The sequence below is a fragment of the Gavialis gangeticus genome, unplaced genomic scaffold, assembly GCF_001723915.1.
Source record: "Gavialis gangeticus isolate Ggan-Ray unplaced genomic scaffold, GavGan_comp1, whole genome shotgun sequence".
Taxonomy (NCBI): domain Eukaryota; kingdom Metazoa; phylum Chordata; order Crocodylia; family Gavialidae; genus Gavialis; species Gavialis gangeticus.
Genome location: NW_017729032.1, coordinates 219,382,928 through 219,392,177, shown reverse-complemented (window position 1 = coordinate 219,392,177; position 9,250 = coordinate 219,382,928). Strand labels below are relative to the sequence as shown.

At 43.6% G+C, this 9,250-nt stretch overlaps 1 long non-coding RNA gene across 1 annotated transcript in view; it reads left to right on the top strand.

Moving 5' to 3' along the window:
* Nucleotides 1-8,978: 8,978 nt before the first annotated feature.
* Nucleotides 8,979-9,250, top strand: part of LOC109302460 — a 4,688-nt gene continuing 4,416 nt past the window's right edge. The window contains exon 1 of the long non-coding RNA XR_002098788.1: nt 8,979-9,030. This is a non-coding gene — a long non-coding RNA (uncharacterized LOC109302460). The remainder of the gene's footprint in view (nt 9,031-9,250) is intronic.

Sequence of the window (9,250 nt, the reverse complement as noted above, 5' to 3'; positions counted from 1 at the left end):
CTTGCCCTGGGCCCACTCCAGACCCACCCCAGCCAACATGAGCCATCTTCAGACCAGACAGGACCCATGCACATGGCCCTGGCCCATCCCATGCCTGCTTTGGACTGGCCTGCCCACGATGTGCAGCAGTGGCAGCAGCTGGGCAGAAGCTGCTTCTGGGCATGGGAGAAAAGTGGCCACCTCTCCCTCACCACTGCTGCCCCCTTCTTGTTGCCGCCACCTGTAGCCTGCATCTAGGCAGGCTTACAACTCCTCGCCACCACCATCACCACCACCACCACCACCTCTGGGCAGTTCAACAGGGCAGCAGGGCCAGTGGAGAGGAGCCACAGGGCAGCCTGGGTGTGGGCTCCAGATGACTGCAGCAAGAAGAGCCAGGCAGCGGTAAGGGGAAAGTGGCCACTCTTTCTCCATCCCCAGCAGCAACTTCTGCCTGGCCACTACCACCTCCACTCTCTGTGGACAGGCTGGTCCAGAGCAGGCACAGGGCAGGCTGGGGCCAGGGCTGTGTGTGTGGGTCCCAGCTGGTTTGGAGCTGGTCTGCTCTGGCCAGGGCAGGTCTGGAGCGGGCACAAGCCAGGCCAGGGCATGGTCCCTGTCAGTCTTCATGGGGCTGGGGCCAGCAGTGGCAGCAGCTGGAAAGAGCCACTGCTGCCTGAGCTGTCTAGAAAGGGAGTCCAGCCATGGAGCCACCCCAGCCCTTACTGCATGCCCAGGAGAAGTGGAAGGCATGACATGCCAGATGGCGCTTGGGCCAGGCAGAACCAAGGGACCTGCTGCAGGCTGAACAAAGTCCCTCTGTGGGCCAGATCTGGCCTGCAAAACATATTTTGCCCACTCTTGCACTAAGGTGTAGCCCAGAGTGGCCTCATCTTAGTGTAACATGAGCTAGGCAGCACAGATCAGAGAGAATTCTGCTCTGGAGTGATGTAACTTTGAGCTGCATAATGAGTGCTTAAAACCAGCTTCAGGTGTTAATGTGCAGATAATTCAGGGGTTAAGAGCTCCAGGGGCCACCCAAATTTACTGTGTAACAAGGCTCTCGGTTATTTACACACATTGCCAGTAGGTGGCAAGGGACAGCATACATCCAGGCCAGCTTGTCCTGGAATAACCTGCAATAACCATACAGACATGCAACAAGATGCCTTAGGAAAAAGTGCTAGCACATTTTACCCAGCATACTTCAGAGAGACTTGAAGTGGGACAGTAGATGCATTCATCTGTACCATCCCAAGACAAAAGACTTTCTCCCAAGACAAATGCAACATCTGTTCACAACCTAAGAGAAACAAAAGAAATGCAAAGTAAGCAGATATTTGTGAGTACACCTGTTACTTCAGGTCATTCTACTTTCCTCCAAAATATCCACTGGGTCTCAAATCTTAGGAATCTGTCTTCATTGATCATATATGTCTCTTGCATATTTTCAGACTTTTTTTTTCCCCTGTCCACCTCTTTCATGCAGAGGTCTGCCTTCAGTTAATCCACAGAAGTAGTAAAAGAAGTCTGTATAGTGCAGTTTGTCCTCTTTTGCCTAGTAAGACCAACATTTTCAAAAGTGGCCTCTACCTTTCAGCACCTTAGTTTCTTCTCTGTACCAGAGGTGGGCAAAATATGGCCCATGGGCTGGATCCAGCCCACCAAGCCAGTCTATCTGGCCCACAGGGCCTATAAAAAAATTTAGAAAATTAATATTTATCGGTCGCTGGCTGCCTATCAAAGATGACAGGAGCCAGGGGCAGTAGGACCCAGGAGAAGCCAGTGGCAGGACTAAACAGCAAGGCCTGCCCAGCCCTGCTCCCCAAAGTCCTCACCCCCACCTCCCCCAAACAAAAGCCTCTGCCTAGGAGAGCTTCTGGCTAGGACCATGTGTCTGTTCCTGCTTCTCCGCACCCCAGAGGGAAGGCAGGGGGAGGCAGGGAAGGGCCACGGGTAATGGCCCCAGTCCTTGGGGCCGGGCCAGACCAGCTGCTGCTGAATCCCATTGTCATGGCCATGCAGCTGGGAGCCTCCTGGTGCTGGAGCAGCCAGTGGGCGGGCAGGGAAATGCTGAAAGTGGTGGTGGAGGGGGGGAGTGAGCAGGCACATGGAGTGCAGCAACAGGCGGGTGGGAACATGAGGCCCACACAGTGTCCCAGGGTCAGTGCCAGTGGGACCAGAGCGAGGCAGCAGGAGCACAGGGTCCTGGCTGGCAGGGACTCTATGGAGCCGGGCTGGCTCCCCCCTCTCCCTGCCAGTGCAGCCTAGCCTGGCTCTGTAGAGCCCTGCCAGCCTGTGTCACTGCTGCCCTGCTCTGGGCCCCATTGGCACTGACCCCAGGACACTGCATGAGCCATGTGCTCCTGCCTGGCTATCACTGCGCTGCACTCCACTCACTCCCACTCCCCCAACCCCAGCTGCTGCTTCCAGCACTTCCCTGCCCACCAGCCACTCCGGCACCATGTGGCTCCCGGCTCCATCACCAGACTGCCGGAGCACGGGACCCATGCCAGTACCCTGGGGCCAGGAGTGGGAAGGGTGTGTGCGTGTGTGTGTGTGTGAATGCACATTGATCCAATAAGACGGGGGAAAGAAAGACAGAGAGAGCAATGAGGACGAGCGTGTAGTGATGGAGGGAGGGAGAGAGTGTGTGTGTGTGTGTGTGTGTATGTAGTGTCACAGAGGGAGTGACAGAGTGTGTGGGTGTGTGCGTGTGTGCTTGTGCACATTGCTGCAATTAGGGAGAGGGAGAGAGAGCCAGAGAGCAATGAGGAAGAAAGAGAGAGAGAGAGAGAGAGTGTAGTGATGGAGGGAGGGACAGAGTGTGTGAGTGTGTGTTCACAGGGCGAGTCCCACCCACACACATCCTTGCACCCTTACACACAGACCCCCACATCCCCTCACACACCCCAGCAACCCTCCTCACCACACACAACCCCCCACACCCACCCACACCCCACATATCCACACACAGACCCATTATAAACCATTTGAGGGAAGCTTTGTCACCAGATTCTTAAAAAGAAAGTAGTTTAACCTGTCAGTCACTTGAGTATAATATCAAGCCCAGGGATTTTATTGCCCAGGAATTGCAAACCAGGAACATTATTGCCCAGTAGTCCTCAACACCTTAGCTTGTATGAATTAGTGCAAAATATCACTTTGATAAATTAGATTAAACATTATGACTTTGACAGCTAGTGTCAGCCAAAGTTAGCAACTCTACATGTGCTTCCTGGTTTCTTTAGAACTGGAACAGATTTTCTTAGACCCTCATATTAACCTCACTGTGTTTTCTTGAGATCTGTTCCTTATTTGTGGGCTCAAGGTTCATTTTGGTTTATTAAATTATAGATATTTAAATTAATTACTGGAAAAAATTAAATTAAGATGACTCCCTAGCTGCTAATTATCCTTGGTCTATTGTCAGATACCTTTCCTTTGTAATATTTCTTAACAAACATTTAAAAAAGGCTGATTTAATTTTTTTTTTTGTAAAGGTGTGGATTGACTTATCATTTGTTCCCTTACAGATGCTTTTATATTCTGTCAAGTTTTTCCTGAAATGGTCTCATTATCTTTTTGTTAATATGCTATGTCTAAAATATAACTCTTAGCCAAGCCAGTCAGTTCTAGAAAAAGCCCAAACTGTTAGGCTTTCCTCATCCACATTGAAAGGGAGTTTAAGTCTTTGCCGCACTATGATAGTAACAATGATTCAAGACATTTCTTACTCAAGGCTGCTTGATTTTAATGATTCATTTATCTTGTCCTTTTTTATTTTGTAGCTATCATTTTGCTCCCTGGAGGTCAAATTTAAAAATAAGTATGTTCTTGAACATGAATGACATCATGTTTCATGTCCTTAAAGCAGAAGAAGGAAACTGGAGAAAATATGACTTTTTCTAATGGCTAGCCACTCCTTGATAACATACATATGTGAAATACAACACTGACATTCAACATTAATGAATAATATGTATCACTTCCTTTACAAACATCAAATCACCCATTAGAAGGAGTTGAAGGTTACATGGATATTACTTCACCTAATACTGAAATGTGGCCTCGCCTGGGATTTAAGAGTGTATGACAGCACTGTGGATTGATGCAGGGCAGGAAGGGAAGATCTTTACCCAGCTGAAACCAAAAAGAGACTTTGGTAGGCTGAATGCAATAACCTGATATAGAAAGTAGCACTTCCTTAAGAAGCAAGCCGTGGGGGTCTTATTAGCCACAAGGTTTTGTTTTATGTTTTATTCAAGATGATATAGTCACTCTGTGGTCTAAAAAAAGTCAATTAGCTGCACATTTACTACACACAAGGTATTAGAAACTTTGTTTAGTTTATTGAAATTTATTATTTCTACTGCATGAGCAACTGAAGACTCCAGGTGAGGTTTGAAACCCTAATGATAAGTTGCATCCTTATAAACATCCCTGCCTTCTACATAAAACAATATGTGGGCTCAATTCCAAAAGGCTGACAGTCTCTCATGGGTGGATCTAGTATGCTAAAGGCCTAGGGCTGTATTATTCAATTTAAGATTGAAGCAAAAACAAATATAAGTTAATTGGAATGAGTTAAAAATAGTCTTCAGGGTTGTGAAGTAGGAACTTCATTGCCAGGACCAGCTAACAGGCAGCAAAATTGCAGAACAAAGATAGCTTGATTGGTAGAACATCAAGGCCAGAAAAAAGAGAAGGTCACTAAGACCTGTGGAATGAAGATCTTATAAAGGATCAGGTAGATTACAATGAGCCACAAAGTCAATTGACTGTACCAGGACCCATTTGTCTACATCGTGTAGTGTCGACTACTCTTCTAACCACTGAACCATCCTTCCCCTCTACTGGACAGCTGTAGACTCTAGGCTGAATACCTGTGCCACTTGTTGACTGCCTCATGCTGGAGGTGGGAGCGTTCACCACCTCTGAAAATCAAGCCTGAAGTTGAGAAATTGGTCCCCTAAATTAAGCAGCTAAGTTGGAGACCTGGACTCCCTCAATGTCTGCATGTTGTTTATCTAGCTCTATGTAAAGCAGATGTTTGTATTTATGAGTGCATGCAGAAGCTGGTAAACAGATGAATAAAGATTATTATAATTGTGCAGCTTTTCAGCCTTTGCTTTCTTTAGAAAGGCTTGGGTTTCCTGTTAGAGCCAGCTGGGAAGTGGAATCAGTGACAGAAACAGCAAGATACAGAGGCCTTTATCACTTGAGGAAAGTGAAAATCAAAATGCTATAGAATTATTATCTCCTGGATTTGTATGTTCTGCTGGTATCCCTCTGAAAACAAAATACCATTTTCTTCTGTGATGGATTTGCATCCTGAAGGATCTCTTTTATTCCCTGAAACACAGCAATGAATTGTTTTCCTTTTTCTACTTCAGTATATATCAGTATGGCTGCAAGCAGGAGTGACAGGAGTCAAATTCCTCTGAGCTATTATGCAAAATTTGAGCCCTGAAGTTCATCAAGCTATGGCAGGGAAAGGATAATGCTGAAGCCATGGGAGATAAGGAAGATTAATGGGTACCAATTCTACCTAATCTTGGTACATAGTCCAGCTTCTCTCCACATGTTACTCCCTAGGTATGCCTGTCATGCAGGAGGAAAGGAAAATACTGCTTTTCCCTTGGGGTTCTCAGGATGAAAATAGATATACATTAAACTTATTCTCAGGGCAGGATGTACTGAGTTGTAGCATGGTCTTCTATGAACTCTGCCTCATTGTACAGTTTTCAGTGTTATGATTTTAACAACATCAATTTGATGATGGTTACTTTACTTCACACACTCAAGCTGCAGAGATTTCAGAGCTGACAATAGGGATTGTATTCAAGAACATCTGCTTTATAAACATAGGCCTTTCTTCTTTGAGTTAAAGAAGAATACATGTGAGTTCTCAGGAGAATGCTTGTTACCTAGAATAGTATGAAGTTTTAAAAGCAGTAGGGCAAACAGGCTCTGTAGGTCAGCTCCTGAAGGGTGATCCAGTCTCTTTCTCATACACCCACATTCTTGAGAAGGCCTGACAGGTCTTGATTAGTTCTGGGAATGGAAAGTAGTGCATACATACAGAACCCATTACCTTGCACTCCTTAATTATAGTAGCATGGAAAGGACAGGGACATCAGAACAGGCAATTATAGACCCCAGAATGATTTTAAAGATTCTTCCTCTTGGGAATGACCAATGAGTAGAAAAACGTATGAATTCCATTCAACCAGATGTGTGAATGGAGTACCGATATCATGTGATGAATAGGATAACATCAATTGCACTTGATTTCTATTTGAAGTAGAAGAATTTGCATAAAATTATTGCCCCATCCTGGATTTATGTATCAGTTTTCATTTGCCTCATTTAATGTTCATTAAAAAGGTGCTTAAAATCACTTTTTAATAAAGCTATAAAATTACTACAGTGGGCACATTATGCATACAACCATACAGTTATGTGGAACTATGCTTGATGGTCTGCTGTTATCAGAAGGCCCAGTTTTCAGTGATCATTTCATGGATATGGTTTAAGTTATATCAAAAGTATTTTAATTAAGGAACTATAAAGTGACCCTTGTTATACAAATATTTAATTTGTATTGATATGTCAGTAACCTTTGAACCATTGTTTTAGCACTTGGAAAAGGCTCTTTAAAATTCATAAAACTATTTTAATATGACATAATCACAACAGTATTATGACATGAGATTTTTTTCATTCATTCATTTTTCTTCTGGGAGACTCATAGAGGTGGGGCTTTGTGAAAACTTGTTCATACTGGAGAAGGTTTATGCCATGTTCTTGTAGTTTCAGGTAAATACATATTAATTTAGCTCAAAAAAAGTGTCATAGAGCAGCAGTGTAGTGACGCATCCAGGCATCTGGAGCAAAGTGGAAGCAGCAACTTCTGGTTGTTGCTATGATCACGAATGCACAGGTGTCAGCAGCAGCCACTGTTTTTTGCCCCCTCCCCCAAAGTCAGTGCCTGGGCCAGTTGCCCCCATTACCATCCTCGCCCCCCCCCCGCCTTAATTATGGCACTGCCATGGAGTCTTGTAACTTCTTCATAGACCTTGTGAGATGGATGTTTTCCTTAGATCCCCAGCTTCTGAAATCACATGATTATATGAGAATCTTACTTGTGTTTAAATGAATTAATTTTCCAGACTTCTGTGTTTCAAAGAAAACCTTGAGGATGTGTCCCCCCTAGAAAATCAAAACTCAGAAAGCAACTAGAAAACCACAAATTATTATTTTTTAAAGTAATTTTTTAAACTCAGTTTCATTATTTTTAAATGCTTGAGGTTGGCCATTGTTATTTTTCTAGATGGACTTGAGTCTCTTTGGAACCAGCTGTATAGATAACTGGTGGTGTTCCATGGCAACTAATGGAGTCATGCTAATTTAAAACTGCTGAGGATCTGACCCACAATTAATACAAAGAGTTAAATGAGTGCTGCCAAAGTTACTCAGCAGAGCATTTGAATTAAGAGTAATTTAGTCATATTGTTGCTGTGTTCCCTTTTCCTCTAATAATACAGTCTTTTTTTTCTCCCCCAAGTTTCTTACAGTGACTCAGTGGTTGTGAATGGGGAACTATTGTACGGTACAGGCACCTACAAAAGGCATTCAGAGCTATTAAAATTTCTGGGAGGAGGATAGTGCTGTAAGTCCATATTAATTTTAACACAGACTCCTAGCTCTTTGCCACAGACACCACCTAACAGAGGCAGGAGATACCCATGTCTTAAAGTGAGACTTAAAGGAGAACAATGTAATGCCACAGTAGATGGTGTAATGGTGTACTTGGCAGCTTGTCTCTATTCTACTAGACTGTAATTTCCAGTTCTAAGGTCCACAGTGCAAGTCTTCTAGAATTACTATAGCCTTATTAAGTGGTTTGGTAGAAGCGTGTTCATTGGCGTTCACTCGACTCAGCAGCTGTACTACTCCACAGTTTCAACAATGAGCCATATCTGAATTGTACTTTATCAAGGAGCCACCTCCTGAGTCATCATCTCCTGTGAAAGAGTTGTCCTAATGGTTTCAACTCCTGGAACAATCTTTAGGACATTCCTTGCAAGAGGACAAGAGCTCTTCTCCTTTCTGAGTTGTGTTCCCAGACCCATGCAATTCTGAGTTTGTCCACATTTTATCATGGCTTCCAAAATGTCATTGGAAAAACTGAAATGTTGTTGTAGCTATGAAGGTCCAGGTAATTTGCAAGAATCACGGGTTTTTTGGTAATGTCTTTTATTAGGTCAACCATACAGTCGGAAAAATAATTGGACAAGCTTTTGGGCCCAAAGTGCCCTTCCTCACCAAAAAAAACCCCTTGCTTTCTCACTGGAGCAATTCTAAGCCATAAGCCATGAGACAGAAAGCTTCTTTCTCTCACCTTTTTTACAGGGCTTAGAGCTGATAATGATTAGGCAGCTGGTGCACATAGTCCACTGTGCATTCATTCACTTGTCTGTCCTCTAAAATTTAAGTTCTTTGGGGCAGGGACTGTCTTTTTGTTATGTGTATATAGTGCCCAGAAGAGTGTTGCAATGGCATCTGGGCATTGTTGCAAAAGAAACTATTTGCAACTTTCAGATCTTCCACAATTCAGGAAGAGTTTCCCATTGTTTCAGTCTGTAGCTCATTTTGACTAATACTAGTTTTGTACGAATGGTTTGTTATGGTCTATGTAAATAAAATAGAAACCTAGGGGGGAAAAGGGACATACAGCATTCATAAGTTGGCTGCAATTATATGTCACTTAAACTTCTTTCACTTACAGAGATAACTTTTTTCAAATATGGATGCAAATAACAATCCATAATGGATTTAATGGCACTGTACTAAGTCTTCTTATGGTGCAGTGGTTCCACTGTGTCTCATTTTACTGCAAATTAACTAGGTAAATGTTCAAATGAATGATATAGTAAACCAGTGGGTACATTTCATAAGGACTAAATATTATATAAAAATATTCTCTCTACTCTTCTCAATACTAGATCTTGACTGAGGAACCTCACAACAGGCTTGGACAGAGAAGTAAGTAACTGACATTCTCCATTAATTTATTCTAGAGGTTAAGTGAAAGAACAAAGATATTGATGCTTTAGAGAGAAACTTACACCGATTTTCATTTTTGACCCATGTGACTAGCAATCTAAGTGGATGATACCCAAGGAATACTGTTACAGTTATGTGTCTATCAAATGCCAATGTAGTGCCTATCTTCAAGAAAGGGAGGAAGGTGGATCCGGCTAAC